The sequence below is a fragment of the Bubalus kerabau genome, chromosome 17 (assembly GCF_029407905.1).
Source record: "Bubalus kerabau isolate K-KA32 ecotype Philippines breed swamp buffalo chromosome 17, PCC_UOA_SB_1v2, whole genome shotgun sequence".
NCBI lineage: Eukaryota > Metazoa > Chordata > Mammalia > Artiodactyla > Bovidae > Bubalus > Bubalus kerabau.
In genome coordinates, this window is record NC_073640.1 from 23,840,034 (window position 1) to 23,860,911 (window position 20,878).

Here is a 20,878-nt window from a genome sequence, read left to right on the forward strand (position 1 = left end):
GGAGAGAATAGCCACACTGAAATGTGTTTTTCAACCTTACCAAGAAAGAAGGGAAAAAAAAAGGAGCAAAATGCAAGGTGTGGCAAAAAGTAAGATTATATTCTCTTTGTTCTCGTGGGCTATTTGGGGCAAAGAGGAACAAGCTGAACACACTGAAATCAGTGTACAGCAAGTGGGGACAACAGGGAAGAAGTGCTCTCTGAAGGCCCCCTATTCCCTAGGAGAGAAAAGTTTCACTTTGGAGGCAATGCTGCTAATTAGGCTGCATTTCAGAGCTCTGGTTAGAAATAAAAATGTCCAGGGAATCAAATGCTACTTACGTATTAAACTGAAAAGGGAGAACGTCACAAATGTCTCCTTCTGTCCACAAAGTACCCTTAATGGTCTCACTGATTAGATTCTAAATCTGGACCTGGAACATGGTCATGGAAGTCTGACTCTCCAGTCAGTTACTCTGCCCCTCAGTCCTGAAGCACCCCCCACCAAATCAATATGTATTTATATAACTATGCCTACTTCCAACAGAGCAAACATTCCATTGAGTAGAGGAAGAAGTGTGGCTACATATACACACATTGGAAAAAAATGACTAGCTTGCCAAAGGCATCTACCTTGGATCCTGCAAACTTTTCTTTTTTCCGCCATAAATGACTATTTTTTCTGGATTGAGTAAGTGGCCTTGTTGAGGCTGGGATGAAGCATTCTGCTTCAGAACCCAGGCTCTGGTATACAAATTCTGGGGTTTGGAATTCCAGGTCTGCAACTTCACAGCTGTGTGACTATGAGCAAATTACTTGAACCCTCTGTGCCTTGGTTTTCTCATACATAAAGCACACACAGTAACAGTAATAAACTCCTATGGTTATTATGAGAATAAAATGAATTTTTATATAATATATATATAGTCAGATATATACACAATATGTATCATATATATGATGTCTGATACATACTCGGTCTTCAATAAACATTAGCTATAAAGCTCCTGATAGCTGCCAAAGGCTTACAAAATACATGCTTCTATTCAAAGCTGAGAATCAAGCAGAGGGCTCAGTAACTAAATACTCTACTACAGGTCACCCTTGGTAACACTGTACCATGAGAGGGGCATGAACTTGGACTGGTTCTCACCTAATTTATGAGGAAACTAAGTCAAGGGACTTAGGATTATCCCAGCAACGTTCCCAGTGAGAGGCTTCTGCCTAAGGCCAAGTACTCCATGCCTGGGCTACCCCTTGAGGCCACTTTCTACAGTGTTCCCTACACCAGATCACCCAGAAAAGGGATGGGCTGAAATCAAGCCAGCGCCCCTCTCTCCACGCATGTGGACGTGTCGGCCCAGGGCAGGTGCCATTTTCCGCTCTCACGGAGCCGGCGGGCTGGCTTCGCCCAAGAGGGCCCGCTGATGGAGGAGGCCTCTGGGCATCTTCTCCCTTCGGCTAGCCAGGGGACCTAAAGGACACTTCCCAGGGGAGAGAGCAGGTCAGTCAGTCAGGTCGCCAACCTGCAATGTGACAGAAGGCCCAGTTTAAATTATCTCAGCTAGAAAGCAGAGGGTTGCCACAGCTGGGAAGTCCAGGGGTGGATTCACACATGGCCCAGTTCAGACATCTGACTACTCCAGGTTTCGTTCTCTCTCCCCCTGACACATCATAGATTTCAGGGCTGACTCCATTTTCGGTAGGCAGTGCCCATGGTGACTGGACCGCTGACATCGTCCCCACAAGAATGGAAGAGCACCTCGCTCAGTGCCGGGAACTCGCCCCTCATTGGCTGGAATCTGGTCACGTGTCAACACCTGACCCAATCACTCTGGAGAGAAGCGAGTTCATACATTGATTGGTCAGGTTGGAGTCACCGGGAGCTTCTGGAGCTGTGGGTGAAGTCAGAGCTACTGGATCCTCAAGGCTGAGAGTTCGGGGCTAGGGAGGTTTGTGGAACCGAGATGATACTTCTAGAAGCAGTATGAATGGATGCTGGCCCAGTAAAATGGCAGGTGTTTACCAGAGTGAAGAAAGAAGAGGTCTTGTAGGACTGGAAAGACAGGTAGGAGGAGAGCAATAAAGAAGGTTATCTCCTCTTGGGTGTCCATTTACTGGTCTACTGGCCTGCCTGAAGAGGGTTGCTCACCACTAAACTGACATGGACACCTCTGGAAGGCCCTGCAATGGCTGCAGAAACTACCTGCTTCTTGAAGGCTGTGGTTCTCACATTGTACATTAAAAACACCTGAGTATTCTAAATATCCTAGTGCCTAACCACCACCAGAGATTCTAATTTTAATTGATGAGGTAGAGGGAGGTGAAGCCAGGTATGGGTATTTTTTAAATTTTCCTCAAGTGCTTCTATTAGCAGTCATGTTTGAGAAGCACTGTCTTGATTTGGGGGCAAGCTGGGGGATGCTCTGTTGGCTAATGAGTGAATAAGTATATTAAAGAGGACCACACTTCTCACTGTTTTGCTTTACACTACTCCTAATATTTTTTATCCTCATCTCAACAGACATGATATCATCATGCGTGCTAAGTCACCTCAGTCGTGTCCAACTCTGCGACCCTGTGGACCGAAGCCCGCCAGGCTCCTCTGTCCATGGGATTCTCCAGGCAAGAATACTGCAGTGGGTTGCCATTTCCTTCTCCAGGGGATCTTCCCAACCTAGGCATAGAATCCACATCTCTCATGTCTCCTGCACTGGTGGGCGGGTTCTTTACCACAAGTGCCACCTGGGAAACCCAATGTCATTATATTCGCTTGCAATACAAATTGTCGAAAAGGTGGAGATTCTGGAAAATGTGCTCCGGAGGAGAAAATTATTCTGATCACTGGTTTCATTTCTGTTCCTTTTATCCAGAAGAAGGAGGGGACCTCCTTACTGTTTACAATGATACCCCACTAGACATTTGTATGAGCACTCCTTTTACTAATTATAAGAAGAGAGTGGTCATTTAGGGAGTCAAGTTTCTGATGACGGAGTGAAAATAACCAGCCAACATATTAACTGTGAATCATCTCCACTTGCTGGATTGAATTCCAAGGAAAGATACATCCACTGCTGGGTTGCTAATCTGCTTTGATTCATGGAACTGTTTGTGCCTAGTACCTTCCTTGTTTTTCTAATCTGTGATTTTCTTGAACCATTTAACAGGCTCAAGAAAGGCTTAAATTCGTGAAGAATGGGTCTATAATAGATTTGTAAGCAGGAATTAAGCTATGTGTCTTGGGCTCATCATCAATGTGGGCCTATTATATTCATCCACAGTCATTCCATGACTTTGAAAGCAGAACCAGAATACTACCAGGATGCTTCCCTGGTCTACCCAATACAAAAATTTTATATTACTTGTTAAATTGTAGAGGACTCCTTCAGAAGAGACCCTTGCTTTCACATGCTAAAATTTATTCTGTCATCATGAAAGTTTTATTGCATCTTTTGTTTTGTTCTTTATATCCTCTCTTGTATTTGTAAACCACATCTATTTTATAGAACACTTTTAGCATTGTTATCCTGTTTTGATCCTCACCACCACTCTGGAATAATGATATATGTTAAGGACATGAATGCTACTGGTGATTCCATTCTTAATTAATCACTGAGTGTACAATTCCATAGCTGATCTGTGAAATACTTTTAACATATGACCATGTGTTAATGGTCTTCCCTGATGTGTATATAACATCTTGACATAAACCCAGAGTTTTATTACCCAGTAGTATGCACTACAGACACCCGCAGCTGATCTCTGACCCCCACCATTCGAACTAGGGATTGAGTTCAAATCCACACAGAAGGCAGGGAGAAAAGCAGCTGCATGAGCAGAGCTGGGTGGGGACTATGGCAAACCAGAGAGCACAATCCACTTGTTGCCAAATCTTCCACTGTCTCAAGAGGAACTGTTAATCCAGATATTTTTGTAATCTCCCTACTTTGCAATTAGGGTAACTAAAAAACTTATTAGTCTCTTTTTTAACTCTCTAGACCAAACAAGCCTTTGTTTTCTTGCTGAATTTAACCCTTGAGCTGTCATCTATGGCTTCTGCTTATCCTTCATTTTTTTCTCTTTTCATTAGCTAGGGATTGGCAGTGACAACATCACTTATTCAAAATAACCAAACCACTGTGCCCCATGAGTTCCAGATGGACATGTCAAGTTACCTGAAAGCACTCTGTACTGGTTTTGATTACTATTTCCATCTATTCCTATTGTACTTTAAATGTAATTCTGACACTGTACATATCCCACAAAAGTCATTGTTTGTGTTATTATTTCTGTTCTGCGGGACAGTGAACTCTTTAGAAGCCCAAACTGTCTCTTTCATCTTTCTTAGCTGTCTCTTTCATCAGTCCTTAACCCACAATGGACACTCTTTATTATTTAATGAACATAGAAAGATTTGTACCACTACTTGTAAAAGGAACAGATTTAGTGAGTTAGGGAAGTGAATAAATACTATTATGACATTGCAAGCATCTGAGCACACGTGTACACCTTTCCTTCCCGTTTCCTTCCCCAGGCTCTCTGGTAGCCCTGGACCCCAGCCAGAGGAACATGGACACGGGCCCCCTCTTTCATGTTTCAGTGTTCCTTCTCTCACTAGAACACCCACTCCTTCTCCCATCCTAGTCATTATTTGAAGAAGTGCAAGACCTATCTTCTCCCAGAAATTTTCTCTGGTTGCTTTCACCCAAGAGAATCTCCTCCTCCTTCAAATTTTTGTTCTGATTATAATTAAGCCCTTCCACTTCATCGCTTTATTACATTCAGTTTTTTCTACTTACATGCATAACCGTGTTCCTGAGAGACTAAAATTTTGAAATACTCTGTTAGAAAATAGTTGTTTTGATGAGAAATATAGAAATCAGGAGATAGAGAGCCTCAAATTCACAGTAATAAATAATATTTTCTACTCTAATTTTAATAGATGCTTATGTATAGCTATTAAATGGGAATATCATTGGGCAAACCCAATATAGGAATAAATTTAACTTCTGAAGAAGCAAAAGTCTTTGTCTTTTTATACATACTCTTACCACCTTTTCTCCCTTCACTCAGCAAATGTTAACTGAGTCCCTCCTATGAACCAGGCACTGATCTAGGTGCAAAGGATATAGCAGTAAACAAAAGACAAGATCCCTGCTTGCATTGTCCTACATTTCAAGGACAAGTAAATGATTTCAAACAGCAGTTAGTACCATGAGGAAAAACAGGCTGATAAGCTAGAGAGTACCTGGGCATATGAGTGAGGGAAGGAGCTTGGTGAGCTGTTGAAACACAAAAAGGCATCATGCTGAACCACTCTAACAAAAAGGTCCCATTGCAAGTGCAACAGTGTTTTGTTGTAAAGTAGAAGTTGCTAGCTCCTAGATTCTGCTGGTTGGCTAACTTTATTTTTCACCTTTTAACTGAAGTATAAATAACATATCTATAGGAAAATGCAGAGTCATCAGAGTACAGCTCAATTAACTTTGTCCCAGTCAACATGTCCATGTATCCACCAAGATCAGAAAACTGAACATGACTGCTTTCCTCAGAAGTCCCATTTGTGCCCATTTTCAGTGGCGAACCTGCCTCCTTTTTTAGTTTTGCCTGGTGTTTCAATGTATACGTGAAACCATAAAGTATTAATTTTACATATTAAGTATATTACAATTTATTTCTCCATTCTACTGTTAAGTGGGCATTTGATTATTTTCAGTTGTGACTATTAAAAATGCCACTTGTTGCATGCATGTATATATTTTCCCTTAATACAGAGGGTGTATATGTGTAGCTTTAGAAGATATTGCCCAAATAGTTATACTGACCTATCTTTCCAAACAGTGTATGAACGTTCAGTCCTTCCATGTCTTTACCAACTCTTGGCGTTTCCTGTCTTCTGCACTTTAGCCCTTCTGGTAAGACTGAAGTGACATCCCACTAGGGTTTTAATTCATGTTTCTTTTATGACTAATGACATGTAGCTTTGTGTGTACTTACTGGCCATTTAGATTTCTTTTGTGAAAGGCCTAAGTCTTTTGCCCATTTTCTGTTGGGTTACCCGTTTCTTTCTGTGTGATTTGTAGTTTCTTTATATATGTTGAACATCTAGCACATTTTTATATCATTATGCTATTATCTTGAAAATCTGTTATCCCACTCTGTGGATTTTTTTGTTTTCTTTTTTCAGTTATACACATACATGTATCTATACTTTTTCTTAAGAGAAGGAAATGGCAACCCACTGCAGTATTCTTGCCCAGAGAATCCTGTGGACAGAGGAGCCTGGTGGGCTGCTGTCCATAGGGTCACACACAGTTGGACATGACTGAAGCATCTTAGCATGCATGCATGCATTGGAGAAGAAAATGGCAACCCACTGCAGTATTCTTGCCTGGAGAATCCCAGGGACAGAGGAGCCTGGTGGGCTGCCATCTATGGGGTCACACAGAGTCAGACACAACTGAAGCGACTTAGCAGCAGCAGCATACTTTTTCTTGACTGGAAAATTCCATGGACAGAAGAGCCTGGTGGGCTATGGTCCACAGGGTTGAAGAGTTGGACACGACTGAACACACACACATGTACTTTTTCAAATTCTTTCTGCATTTAGGTTATTACAAAATATTGAGCAAAGTTTCTGGATTTTTCTTCACTCCCTTCAGTTCAGTTCAGTCGCTCAGTTGTGTCCAACTCTTTGTGACCCCATGAACCGCAGCACTTCACCTCCCTGTCCATCACCGTCTCCCAGAGTCCACCCAAACCCATGTCCATTGAGTCGGTGATGCCATCCAACCATCTCATCCTCTGTCATCCCCTTCTCTTCCTGCCCTCAATCTTTCCCAGCATCAGGGTCTTTTCCAATGAGTCAGCTCTTCACATCAGGTGGCCAAAGTATTGGAGTTGCAGCTTCAAAATCAATCCTACCAATGAATACCAAGGACTGATCTCCTTTAGGATGGACTGATTGGATCTCCTTGCAGTCCAAGGGATTCTCAAGAGTCTTCTCCAACACCGCAGTTCAAAAGCATCAATTCTTTGGCACTCAGCTTTCTTTATAGTCCAACTCTCACATCCATACATGACCACTGGAAAACCATAGCCTTGACTAGATGGACCTTTGTGGACAAAGTAATGTCTCTGCTTTTTAATATACTGTCTAGGTTGGTCAAAACTTTCCTTCCAAGGAGTAAGTGTCTTTTAATTTCATGGCTGCAATCATCATCTGCACTGATTTTGGAGCCCAGAAAAATAAAGTCAGCCACTGTTTCCACTGTTTCCCCATCTATTTGCCATGAAGTGATGGGACCAGATGCCATGATCTTAGTTTTCTGAATGTTGAGCTTTAAGCCAACTTTTTCACTCTCCTCTTTCACTTTCATCAAGAGGCTCTTTAGTTCTTCTTCACTTTCTGCCATAAGGGTGGTGTCATCTGCATATCTGAGGTTATTGATATTTCTCCCGGCAGTCTTAATTCCAGCTTGTGCTTCCTCCAGCCCAGCGTTTCTCATGATGTACTCTGTATATAAGTTAAATAAGCAGGGTGACAATATACAGCCTTGACGTACTCCTTTTCCTATTTGGAACCAGTCTGTTGTTCCATGTCCAGTTCTGACTGTTGCTTCCTGACCTGCATACAGGTTTCTCAAGAGGCAGGTCAGACTCTGGTATTCCCATCTCTTTCAGAATTTTCCACAGTTTATTGTGATCCACACAGTCAAAGGCTTTGGCATAGTCAATAAAGCAGAAATAGATTTCACAGAAATAACTTCACTCCCTTAAAGTTGTTTTTTAATCTGAAAAAAATTCTTAATTTTATATAATAAAAAGTATCATTTTTTTTCTCTTAAGAGTATTTTCTATGCCCTTTGAAGACATCTTTGTCTACCCAAATCTCATGAAGAAATACAGTGATGGCAGGGAGGAGTATATTTGGTACCCAGGATCCCCCTATATGCTTTTGTTCTCCCTTGACCAATGTTACCTGTAGATACACAAGTAAAGTGTGGTAACCAGGAGCTCAGATTGCTCAGAAATAAAGATCTGTATCACACTATCAGGTAAGCCACTAAGCCCAGCAGAGGTGTTCACTAAGGATGAGGAAAGTCTAGAATGGCAGGAAAAGAGGGAGATGGTGAGTATCAGTTACAGCTCTGAGACCAAATGCAAGTTGTAGGGGCTGCAGACTCTCTCACTGACCCTTCTCTTTTATAAGTTTCCTTTGGGGAAGGAGACTCGTGGGACTCGGGGGAATTACTCCCAGAAATCACATGAAGAAAGGAATAGAAGAGGTATATGGGGTGGACTTTAGTCAATGTTGTCATCTGTCAGGCCTTGCCTCAGGACCAAAGACAACTGATGGTTTTTCTGACCTTACAACATAGATCTACCTAAAATACCTAGTTCCATGAGCCTTTTTATTCCATTCTTTGTCTGGCATAGTGACTCTTTATTATGGCATTTCTGGCTTCACCAGTTTTCAACTTCATTTAATGTAGGCTGTTGCTGTTTTCATGTCACAGAAGCCAGTTGAACAGTATGTTTATCCTATCTGGCAAGATACTTGCCAGGATGCTAAACTCTGTATCTGGACAGGGTGTTCCCAAATCAATAAACTCTGTTTTATTAAATATTATGTTCTCCTCCTAGGCCCTCATTTTACAATTCCAAGCATATTTTCTGGCTTTGTTGGGGATGTTGTCTAGATCCTGCATCTCCTTTCACGTCTAGCTCCTTTTCTCCCTTACCAGGCCCAGTATAACCCTTCCCAAGCTATGTTGTATTTGACCCTTGTTATTTACAGGCTTATTGGCCAGGAGGAAACCGGAGGCAGATCCTGGAAGAGAGGTTGGCATGCGTCTTACAAGGGAGAAATGTCTGCAGTCTTCAAAGAAGGCAGAAGCAGTTCATTAAGAGAAGTGTGCACCATTTCTATAGGTTCAGATGTTTGGGGAACCTTGAGATCAAGGTTTTAGTCTGCTTTGATTTTATTCTTTTCTGATCTAGACCCAGGTATAATAGACATGTTGCCTTAGTTTATTCAGGCTGCTATAACAAAATACCACAGACTGGGTGGTTATAAACAACAAATATTTATTTTTCAAAGTTCTAGTGGCTAGGGAGTCCAAAATAATGATATCAGCAGATTAAGTAGGAATCTTCTTTCCTTTAGAGGGTACCTTCACCCTCTGTCATCACATAACCCTCTTTGTATCACAGAAACTCTGTGGATCCTCTTTTATAACAGCACTAATTATGGCAGTTCCATTCTCATAACTTAATCATCTAAAGACCCACCTTCAAATACTCTCACCTTAGGGGTTAGGTTCCAACACATGAATTTGGAGGTGGGGTGAGAATACTTTCAGACCAGAACACCTGCCTAGTTTTCTCAGGTGGTGCTAGTGGTAAAGAGCCCACCTGCCAATGCAGGAGACATTAGAAACACGGGTTTGATCCCTGGCTCAGGAAGATTCCCTGAAGAAGGGCATGGAAACCCACTCCAGTATTCCTGTCTGGAGAATCCCATGGACAGAGTAGCCTGATGGGCTATGGTCCATAGGGTCACAATGAGTTGGACAGGACTGAAGCAACTTAGCACGCACACACTCATGGTAAAATCCTAGGCTTGGTCTTCAGCTTTCTCTGCATTCAGGCAATGGGAGATTAGGGTCTCTTTACATACTACCAAGGAAGCCCTCTGGATTTCCTTACCTTTTAATTGCCTTTTGTTACCTTTTCCCAAAGCATTAGTGAAGCTCAGCAACAGCTATCCAAGTCCACTGTCCTTTTTGTTATGGTCACCACACATTTCTGAAATACCTGCTATTGCACTGGTTTGTGAATTCCATTCTGCCAGTATATTACCCCAGTCTGCCACCAGTAAAAACTCTAATAATGACATAGCTACCTCATACCAACGGCTGTCTATTTTTCACTTACCACCAATGATGAGTCTTCATTGCCACTCAGGTAGGAAGAAATCCAGCTTCAAAATCTCATCTTAGCATCTGCTTTCTCCAACCACTTCCCATACTGCCTATTATAGTTCTGGTTCCCCAGAAAGCAGAAACTAAGAGACTAGCCTGCAATAGGTTTATTAAAAGTGAAAGTCGCTCAGTCATATCTGACTCGGCAGTCCATGGAATTCTCCAGGCCAGAATACTGGAGTGGGTAGCCTTTCTCTTCTCCAGGAGATCTTCCCAATCCAGAGATCAAACCCAGGTCTCCTGGATTCTTTACCAGCTGAGTCACAAGGGAAGCCCAAGAATACTGGAGTAGGTAGCCTATCCCTTCTCCAGTGGATCTTCCCAACCCAGAAATTGAACCAGGGTCTCCTGCATTGCAGGTGGATTCTTTACCAACTGAACTATCAAGGAAGCAGCTTTGGAAATCAACTCCCATGGAAGAAATGTAAATAAAATAGGACTGAGCAGCAGGAGAAGTTAGACTGTGATGCTATCTCAACAAAGGCCTTAACCAACTCTGTCTGGTACTCTGAAGCTAGGATGCCCAAGGTGGGATGAAGGAGCCACGACTTTATATACCCACATACCCCAGTCACTAGATAAAGCTGCCGGGGAGAATAGGCTGTGACCTTGACTAAGGGAACTGTCTTTACCTGAGGCAATTGAAAAGTGCTGGGAGTGCTGCCTGTAGAAAGCTCTCAGTTGTTAGTCTGCTTTAAAATATAATGTAACTTACCAGTGAACACAATAAAAGAAAACAAGTTGACACTTTTGTTTCTACTACAATCCAAATCCATTTCTTTATCTTACCTTATTGCATTGGACCTCTCCTATGGTGATCAATACAGTGATGCTAGTTACCATTTTTCAGGGAGAAAGCTTCTAGCATTTTGCTCTTAAATATATATCGTGTGTGTGTTTTTATACATACTTTTGATTAGCTATGAATGTCCCCTCTTTCCTAGTTTTTTCTTAGAAACAGATGCTGAATTTAACCAAATGCATTTTCTGTATCTACTGAAATAATCATATAATCTATTGAGATTATTTTATTCCATTCACATAGCAAACTACAGTGACTTTAAAATATTAAACCAAGTTTCCTTTTTACACATATGTTGATTTTATTTGCTAGAATTTTGGAATTATATTTTTATACTTGTTTTTTAGCGATTTGTCTGTAAATTACCTTTCCTGTAATTCTTTGTCAGATTTTGCTATAAAGGTCATGCTGCCTTCATAAAATGAATCAGAAAGTATTCTCTCTGTTTGCATAAGACTGGTATTATATATTTCTTTACTGTTTGGTCCAATTCATTAGCATCTAAGGCCAGAGTTTCTTTGTGGGAAGATTTTTCTTGAGAAATTCTTTTCTTTACTAGATATAGGACTATTCAGATTTTTGCTTTCTTCTTAAGTCAATTTTGATAAGCTACATTGTTATGAATTTATGCATCTTACCTAAATTGTTAAGAGTTTCCACTTAGCTTCTCATCCTTTTATAAGCATCATTCTACTACTCTCTATTTATTTTTCTCCTTTTTGCCTTGAACTACATTTGGATTAGACGTTTCTCTGAGTGGACAAGTGGCTTAGACTATTAGACTCAGTTCTCTTCACTTGCTCTCCAGGATCCTGACCTCTCAAATCTTCCTACCTTGGTGTTTCTCTAATGCATTCAAGAAGATGTCTTTTTACATTTTGTTCAATGTTTCTAATTGTTTTTAGCAAGAGGATTGTTTTGCTTATCCATGATAGATGGAAATAATGTGTTACAATAAATATCTGACTAATAAATGCAAATTGCGTTCCATAATTACTGTATCTCATACCCAGATGTCACTAGGAACGCGTGTCCTGTAGGAGAACACCTGGTGTCCTTACACTGCATTCTGTTTTTCCTCTACTGCATAACAGGCTTCTCAAAGACAAAGAGGATGTGTCTTTGAATAGAGTACATTTGTATCCAGGTACTTCTCAACTGAACCACAAAAAACAACTGCAGCTTAATTCATGCAATTTAAAAATCACTAAAATTGTCATCACCTTGAGCATTGCAGGCAGACGCTTTACCCTCTGAGCCACCAGGGAAGCCCCTTAAGTATATTAGAGGTTCTCAATTAATATAGTCTATTACTATCGCTATTATTGTAAACACACTATTCTACTTCTGAAAGACAACCTTCAGCAAAACAATGAAGGTAATTGACACAGTAATATAATTGGTTGAGAATGGCTTAGCTATGTACAAAATTCAGCAAACTTAATTTAATGGACAAAGCAATCATGATATAAAACTAAATGCTTGATTCTTTCTTACCAAAAAAACTTAAGACTATGATCATCACCATGCATCTTCATCTCCTTAATCAAGAATGAGGAATGATCGAGCTTTAGACCAGAAACATACATAAAACAGTGTGACACCATCATAAAATACATGTGCTAGCAAAGGGAGGTTTATGTAGCTAAGGCAAAGAAATGAAAGATTACCTAATAAATTCAAAACTCAATCAAACTGTCCACCTTCTCTGCTCAAATAGTTCAGTAAATGGTAAATTTTGAAGGATGTAAATTCTTCCCATATGTCTGAATATAGCACAGCCTCATTAGATGGTTTCCTGCCTTTCTATTTTGCTGTAGAAACCTGCAGTGTCACAAAATTTCAAAGAGACAGTATTAGCCAAAGTGACCCACGATATTAAGAGAGAAATGAAGTCAACTGGATTAAACTTGCTAGGAACAACCTTACTATACGGAAACAAGGTAGATTCTGGTTGCAGATGAAAATGATAGGGGTAAGAAAACTCCAACTGCTAGTTAGCTTGGCTACACTGTGCTCTGAAAAGTCTTTTGTTAACATGATCTCTCTATCTGGAACTCCATTACCCTGTGTTTAAAACAAAGGCACCCTATTCAAAGCAGGCTATAATTGCAGTCTTTCAGCAAAACAGCATTTACCAAAACATGCCTTTCAGAATGTGGTACAATTTATCACCCCTATGGTGCATGACACACAATTACATTTGTCACTGATTTAATTGGATATTACATGTCAGTAATGACTCATCAGGTCCAGAAGTTATGAAAGATGAATTTTTTACTACTATATTTCAGAATTTGCTCCAAAAATAAAACTTAAAAAAAATAATTTATTTCTTAGTAAGGGCAGAAGCTACACTTGGGAGAAACATTAATCCCTGTTTTAGAAAAATAACGACATATTTCATTTATTGACAGCAAGATGATTGCCTACAGTGTTTCTCATTACCTCTAGATCACAAATGAGTAAATCACTGTCAGACAAACCAAGGTTAAAATTGAGTGTGTACATTTTAACAAGGTGCAGCAATAAATATATACAATAAACAACAACAACAAAAAGCCTTATCACCGGGAGAGGATTGTTAATTCAGAGAATTTTTAAGATTCTGTGATCTGATAAGTTCTGCAACCTAGTCACCGCTGAAATTAAATTAGGTTGCAGAAAATGAATATTTCATTTTTAAGATGCTGTTGCTTGGAGACCTGGAAAGAGAAGGCTGGTTTAGCCTAAGATGGGAGAGATGTTATGAGGGCTAGCATTTTCTACTCCTGAAAACTGCTGGAGAATGCCTTGGAAAAAGTACATAAGGGAGGCAAAACAATGATGATTGTACAAATGAGTTCATTGTAATTGCCACCGTGCATATCATTTATTCCAAGCCAAGGAAGTCTCTCTCCACCCTTAACTCCTACTAATAAGACTTAAGTTGGGAAAAAAAATAATGTGATACCATAGACCCAATCTTTTTTTTTAAATAGACACAGTTTTCAAAAAGGTAAAACAAAGGATATTTTTCTTACTAAGGAGGCTCAATAAGTAAAAGAGACATATAACCTCATTAGCTACATGTTGGATGGATCTGTACTCACCTAGATACATTTTAATCAGCCATATAAACATTGAAAACACTTTCTTTTCATCACTCTTGAAGCTAGAGCGGTTTTGAGAGCTCTTCCATTGTTGGGGTATGGAGGAATGCTAATTTTTTCCCAGGATCTATAATTACAGAACCTCTTGAGCTTTACCTGGGCACACCGCTGCCCTGCATAGATCGCTTTTCCCAGCCTTTCTGCCAGGTAGGTGTGACCATGTGAATATGTTTTGACCAGTGAGATGCAGGCTGAAGGCATGTATGCAACTTGTTGATCATAATTTTTTGGAAAGAAGCCTTGTCCTTTACTCCTTCTTTTCCTTTCTCGTGGGCTGGTGTGCTCAGGTAATGATGTGAGCCAGATTCACCATATGGAGCTGTACTTAGCAGTATGGCAGAGCAGCAAGATGGAAGAAACCCAGATGCCTGGATGACTCATGGAACAAAGTAACCAGCCTGTATTGCCTGCCAATTCTAGGCTGTCTCATGACAAAAAATACATAAATAATGCCCATCTCATAAATCTGTATTTGAGTATCTCTATTTGACAGCAATATGTTGTCCTTCAGTCGCTAAGTCATGTCTAACTGTTTGCAACCCCATGGAATTTGCTCATGTCCATTGAGTCCGTGATGCCATCCAACTATCTGATCCTCTTTGCCTCCTTCTCCTCCTGCCCTCAAACTTTCCCCGCATCAGGGTCTTTTCCAATAAGTTGGCCCTTCACATCAGGTGGCCAAAGTATTGGAGTTTCAGCTTCAGCATCAGTTCTTCCAATGAATATTCAGGGTTTGTTTCCTTTAGGATTGACTGGTTTGATCTCCTTGCTGTCCAAGGGACTCTCAAGAGTCTTCCCCAGCACAGTTCGAAAGCATCAGTTCTCCACCACTCAACCTTCTTTATGGTCCAACTCTCACATCCATACATGACTACTGGAAAAACCATGGCTTTGAATAGATGGACCTTTGTTGGCAAAATGATGTCTCTGCTTTTTAATATGCTGTCTAGGTGGGTCATAGCTTTTCTTCCAAGAAGCAAGCATCTTTTAATTTTGTGGCTGCAGTCACCAGCTACAGTGATTTTGGAGCCCAGGAAAATAAAATCTGCCACTGTTTTCACCATTTCCCCATCTATTTGTCACGAAGTGATGGGACTGGATGCCAATATCTTAGTTTTTGAATGCTGAGTTTTAAGCCAGTTTTTTCACTCTCCTCTTTTACCCTCAGCAAGAGACTCTTTAGTTCCTCTTCACTTTCTGCCATTAGAGTGCTATCATCTGCATATCTGACATTGTTGATATGTCTCCTGGCAGTCTTGATTACAGCCTGTGATTCATCCAGCCTGGCACTTCATATGATGTATTCTGCATTTAAATTAAATAAGCAGGGTGACAATATATAGCCTTGATGTACTCCTTTCCCAATTTGTAACCAGTCCATTGTTCCATGTCCATTTCTAACTGTTGTTTCTTGACCAGAATACAGGTTTCTCAGGAATCAGGTAAGGCAGCTTGGTATTCCTATCTCTTTAAGAATTTTCCAGTTTGTTGTGATCTACACAGTCAAAGGCTTTAATGTAGTCAATGAAGCAGTAGTAGATGTTTTTTCCAGAATTCCTTTGCTCTTTCTATGATCTGACGGATGTTGGCAATTTGACCTCTGGTTCCTCTGCCTTTTCTGAATCCAGCTTGTACATCTAGAAGTTCTCAGTTCACGTACTATTGAAGCCTAGCTTGCAGGATTTTGAGCATTACCTTGCTAGTATGTGAAATGAGCACAATTGTACAGTTGTTTGGACATTCTTTGGCATTGCCCTTCTTTGGGACTGGAATGAAACTGACCTTTTCCAGTCCTGTGACCATTGCTGAGTTTTCCAAATTTGCTGGAGTAATGAGTACAGCACTTTTACAGCACAATCTTATAGGATTTTAAATAGCTCACCTGGAATTCCATCACCCCCACTAGCTTTGTTCATAGTATTGCTTCCTAAGGCCCATTTGACTTCATACTCCAGGATGTCTGGCTCGAGGTGAGTGATCACACATTCATGGTTATCTGGGTCATTAAGACCTTCTTTTGTCTAGTTATTATGTAACCTAACTCACATATTAGATTTTGGTAGTCATGGTCTCAAGAGAGGATCTTTCCTCTTGTCATTTGTTCAACTTGACCATCATTCTAACCTACTCTTCATTCTCATCTACCTTTCTCAGTTCTTAATAGTAGATACAAAATCAGGATGACAACCTATTCTCCAATGCAGTTTGAGCGAACTTAATCTTTTTGGTTGCTGCCAACCCCTATATAATCCTCATCCAGAATTTTAACATGTGTTCCAACTGTGGAATACATCTCTATATATGATCCTGCCTCCATGACCACAATGACATCCCAAGAAATGAGCATGTGACACAAGCTGGGAGACTCAAGTTTTCCTGGGTTCTTCCTGGAGAATGGGCACTTTCTTGTGAAACATATATGCACCAACTTATGAAGCCCTTTCGCAATGATAAAGAATGAACAGAGAAGGAAGTCAGTGTATAGTGTAAGGAAGAAGAAAACCCCAGTGCTCATCACCAGTTATCCCAAGCCAGGAACCTGAACTCCACAAGCCATATGAACAAAAAAAAAAAAAAAAAAAAAAACCCAAAAAGTTATTTTGGCCTAGGCTAGTTTGAACTGGGTTTTTCCATTATCAAATAAAGGATCCCTGATTAATGCTCTCTGCAAATTAACTTCATTATTGCAACACTGACCTTGTATGCTTAAAATGGGCCCTTGGGCTTTCTTTTTCTCCCCTAGCAGCATCAAGAATCAAACAATAAAAGGTGAAAACCTAATGCCATTAAATATCTGGCTATAGATCCATAGCCTATATATAATCAAATTTCACTCTTCAAATCATGATTTTATTCTTCCAGGTTAAACAGGAGTTACTGGACTCCATAAATACTGTCCTAATTTTGTGACTACCAAGCCACCCCAAATGGTTAGTTCAAAGTAGCAGCAGGATCATAAGAGTAAAGTATTTTTTGTTATAACTGTAACTCAGCACACAACATGGAGATTTACCACCTGGGAAAAAGAAACAAAAATTATAATGCTATACCTAAAAGTATATACAATACCATCGAATGACTGCTTTTCTCTGTTTTTCAATGTTGGAAAATGAAAAGGTTGACAAGCTATTTGTTCATAAAATAAGGACCATCTTGCAGGCCACTACTGATTACAAAAGGATTTTCGGTGATCTGACTATATCATTTTAAAGTAAAATTGAAGGGAGGAGAGGTGGCCACCTGTATGTTGGGGGTGGGACATTCCCTGGGACCAGTGGCATTAACAGGGTGTGGTTGTTTCCATATTGCCAATGCCATGATCTGATCATGTAAGATCAGGAACTCTCTTTGAATAACTAATGAACAGTCATTCTTCCTGACAGATGGAAGACTTAATTTTAACCAAATAAAACTCCTTGCTGCAGAGGGTGCAGGAGCCATTTCTGAGGTGTGCGAGGGCATGGGCAGTGCACAGTTAACAAAGAATTTCTTTCATGTTCTTTAGCACTAGAACTACTCCCAAGAATCACAGTAGAGAATAACGCCTATGACAAATAGATGCTGACAAGGGCCACCACATCAAAATTCTCTTCTCTCCAGATGTCACTCATCACTGATTGACACAGCAGACAGTCCCTGTTGGTAGAGGCTCAAGATGAACTAATAAATCTAATAGCCAGTGGGAATGTGTTCTAGCCTTTTCTATGATTGCCGGGGTTATACTAATATTCTGCATCCTAAGCGAAGCCTTTAAGGAGGAAGAGTAGCAGTAGGTGAGGCACATTTTTCACTGTTTTTATAATTCTTAATTACTATCAGTTTGTACAGATACAGATTCTTGACTATGTATGTTTTCTTAATTGTATGTAAATTTTTCATGTTCACAGCATAACTACTTTTCTTTGCATTATACTCCTGTAACTGTCTGCCAATTTACAAGGCTGGACCTGGACGAATAAATAAGTTAACTTTCTTCTTCATTCACGTAATAAGTAGTTATTGTGAAAATGAATCTATAGGACTATTAGGATAGAAAGTTGAAAATAGTGCTAGACATTCTCTTCTAAGAAGTTAACAATCCATGTGAGAGGAAGACAGGATTCAGAGTAGGAAGCAATATAAAAACTTAAGACAGCAGCCCACTTGAATGTACCGCATTAGTGGAGCAGGCTGCTACTTCTTAAATTTCAGTCACATGCATGCTAATCTGATGTGGTTTACCTTCTGCCATATTCACATGCTATGGAATTATTATTACTTAATCAATATTTTTATATAGATGAAATTATTCATTTTTTTCCTTCATTAATCCCATAGTCAAAGGAAACTAGACAGCTACCATAGATGGAAACGTTATTTTCTAAAACTTAGTAAGTATAAAAGGGAATACATTAAAAATAAAACCATGTTATAAAATTTCAGCTAGGTATTTTCACTTGCTGAAAGCTGAGACCTGTTATGTATCTGTATAATCTCAATCGTTTTTCTTTTATATAAAGTCATCATGGCACAACCAGTAGTGTGTGCCCCACAATTAGGGATCTACTAGTTAGGAAATAACAGTGAAAGGGATTCAGAAGAGGAAGGTGATCTGTGGGCCAGGTGATATACTAAGGCTTCCTGAAAGACACTGCCTTTGAGTGGGGCTTGAATTGATAGGGCTTGAATTATCCAACTAGTGGACCCAGGGGCAGAAATGATTTGGGCAATTATGGAGAAGAGTTGAGACATAGGAGTCTAATATAAGTGATACTAAGTTAGCTTTCTTAATCAGCCATCATGTATAACCTAGGACTTCAATAACAGCAAACAATTAACATTACTAACCACTTACTATGTACCAAGCACCAAGCTAGGCATTTGCACATATGTTTCCTCTTTTGATCCTAATAACTTAAGGAAACAGCTACTATCCCCATTTTATAGATGAGGAAACTACAGTACAGAATTAATTCAAGGCTATATAGCTTTGAAAGCAGTGGAACCAGGGATTATAACCCAGGTCCTTCTGTATCCAAAGTCTTTTTTCTCTACCTCACACTGTTTCCAGTGAAATCATGAAATGAAAGCCATGGGCCATCTTGGGGCATTCTCATTAAAGGCCTCTGCAGTGGGAGCGAGGAAGGCAGAGAAGGTGAGAGGAGTTTACTCCTTCACTAAGGCCCCGAGAAACTGAGGCAAATAAGCACCCAGGTGCTCCAGTATTTGCTTCTTTTCTGGAATATTCTAGTTTGGCCTTCAGTAATGAAAACAAGAGCCTCAAGATAGGCCTCCCAGCTCTGAAACTGGAAAATATCAGCTGTGCTTATCAGCAGCATCAGTGACCAAAGGTTGACCTTGCTGAGTTAATCAGTAGAGAAACTAATCAGTTGGAAAAATGCAAATTTGTTTTCTGCACAGAGTTGGAAACTCATTACACTGAGCCACTCCTTAAATTAAGTTCCAAGTAGTGACTCAAAATCTGGGTCAGATAAGGAACAATGTAAGACTGTAATAAGCAGGTTGGAGAGCAGCAGCACTTGAAATTCTATCATTTGAGGCATTTGTATTCATTTCTCCTAGGCCCCTTAACAGTGTCTACGGAACAGCAAATGGCCAACTCAGTTTGGATTAGACTGTTTTTCTAGATGTCACATATTTATATGGATGAACATTTTTTTTATAACAGATTTTGGTTTAAAGTTTGATCAGTGCACCTGCTCCTTTACTCCAAATGTCAAACCTTAAGCTACTTCATCTCCCTCATCAACAGTGGATTGTTGTAAGTTTCCAGAGGTGAGCATTATATCATGGACTAACCTCATCCCTTGCTCCCTGGAACCTCTGGGTCACTAAGTCTGAGAAATCAAAACTATGTACTGTGCTTTTTTCAAAAATGCCAACTATGGTTTAAAACCAATGGTTGTCACCAGTACCCCAGTGGGACAGGTTAATAATGGGGCTTCATTTCCTCCCCCCAGATGATCAAGCAACTTCAAGAAAATGGACACTGTCCCTCTTCATTCTTGCTAACTTCCAGTGTGCCTTGGAAAACCCTCAGTGCCTGACTCCCCTGCACATGAACTTGGACGACACCTGCCAGAAAGTTCCGTTAAAGGAGGGGGCACTTAACAAAATGCACAGCATGTACAGTGAGAACTTCTCAAATTTAGCACTTCTGTCTTGTGCTTAAATAATCACCAACAGGATGGAATTGTTGAGAATTTAAAAATAAAACACCTTATGATGAAAGCAAAGATGATTTTGACTAACATCTGTTTGTTTATGCACCCACAATGTTCGTGGCATGGGAAAATAATTTCCAAAGGTGACTGGACACAATACTTCAAAAAGCTTATGATCTTGCATGCAAAGCAGATAAATTTTTACCCAACAGTGAGACACGTGCAAATACAGAAGCACCTACAAGGTGCAAGAGTAGTGTTTAATTTTTTTCTTGCTCCCTCAAAAATCTTTAAAGTTAACAATAATTCAGGCAAGACTCCTTAACCTGGAGAAAAGATGATGAGTAGGCTGTGGGTATTAATTGCTGTCTTCAGACAGTTGAAAAGCTGCCACAGAGAAAGTAGAGGAATATTTCTCTGAGTTGCTCAGGAAAGCATACCTGGTTAAGTATTTATAAGGTACATTTTAATTTGACATCAGAAGGAACTTTCTCCTAAGTAGGGTATTCCCAGAGAAGGCAATGGCACCCCACTCCAGTACTCTTGCCTGGAAAGTCCCATGGGTGGAGGAGCCTGGTGGGCTGCAATCCATGGGGTCGCTAAGAGTCGGACACGACTGAGTGACTTCACTTTCACTTTTCACTTTCATGAATTGGAGAAGGAAATGGCAACCCACTCCAGTGTTCTTGCCTGGAGAATCCCAGGGATGGGGGAGCCTAGTGGGCTGCTGTTTATGGGGTCGCACAGAGTCAGACACGACTGAAGCGACTTAGCAGCTGCAGCAGCAGGGTATTCC

General features: G+C 40.3%; 1 long non-coding RNA gene across 1 annotated transcript; it reads left to right on the forward strand.

Moving 5' to 3' along the window:
• Positions 1–1,855: 1,855 nt before the first annotated feature.
• LOC129632507 (uncharacterized) lies at positions 1,856–20,137 on the forward strand. Its single transcript, XR_008704567.1, has 3 exons — positions 1,856–2,046; positions 2,503–2,617; positions 19,879–20,137. It is a non-coding gene; the product is annotated as an uncharacterized LOC129632507 (long non-coding RNA).
• Positions 20,138–20,878: the final 741 nt, after the last annotated feature.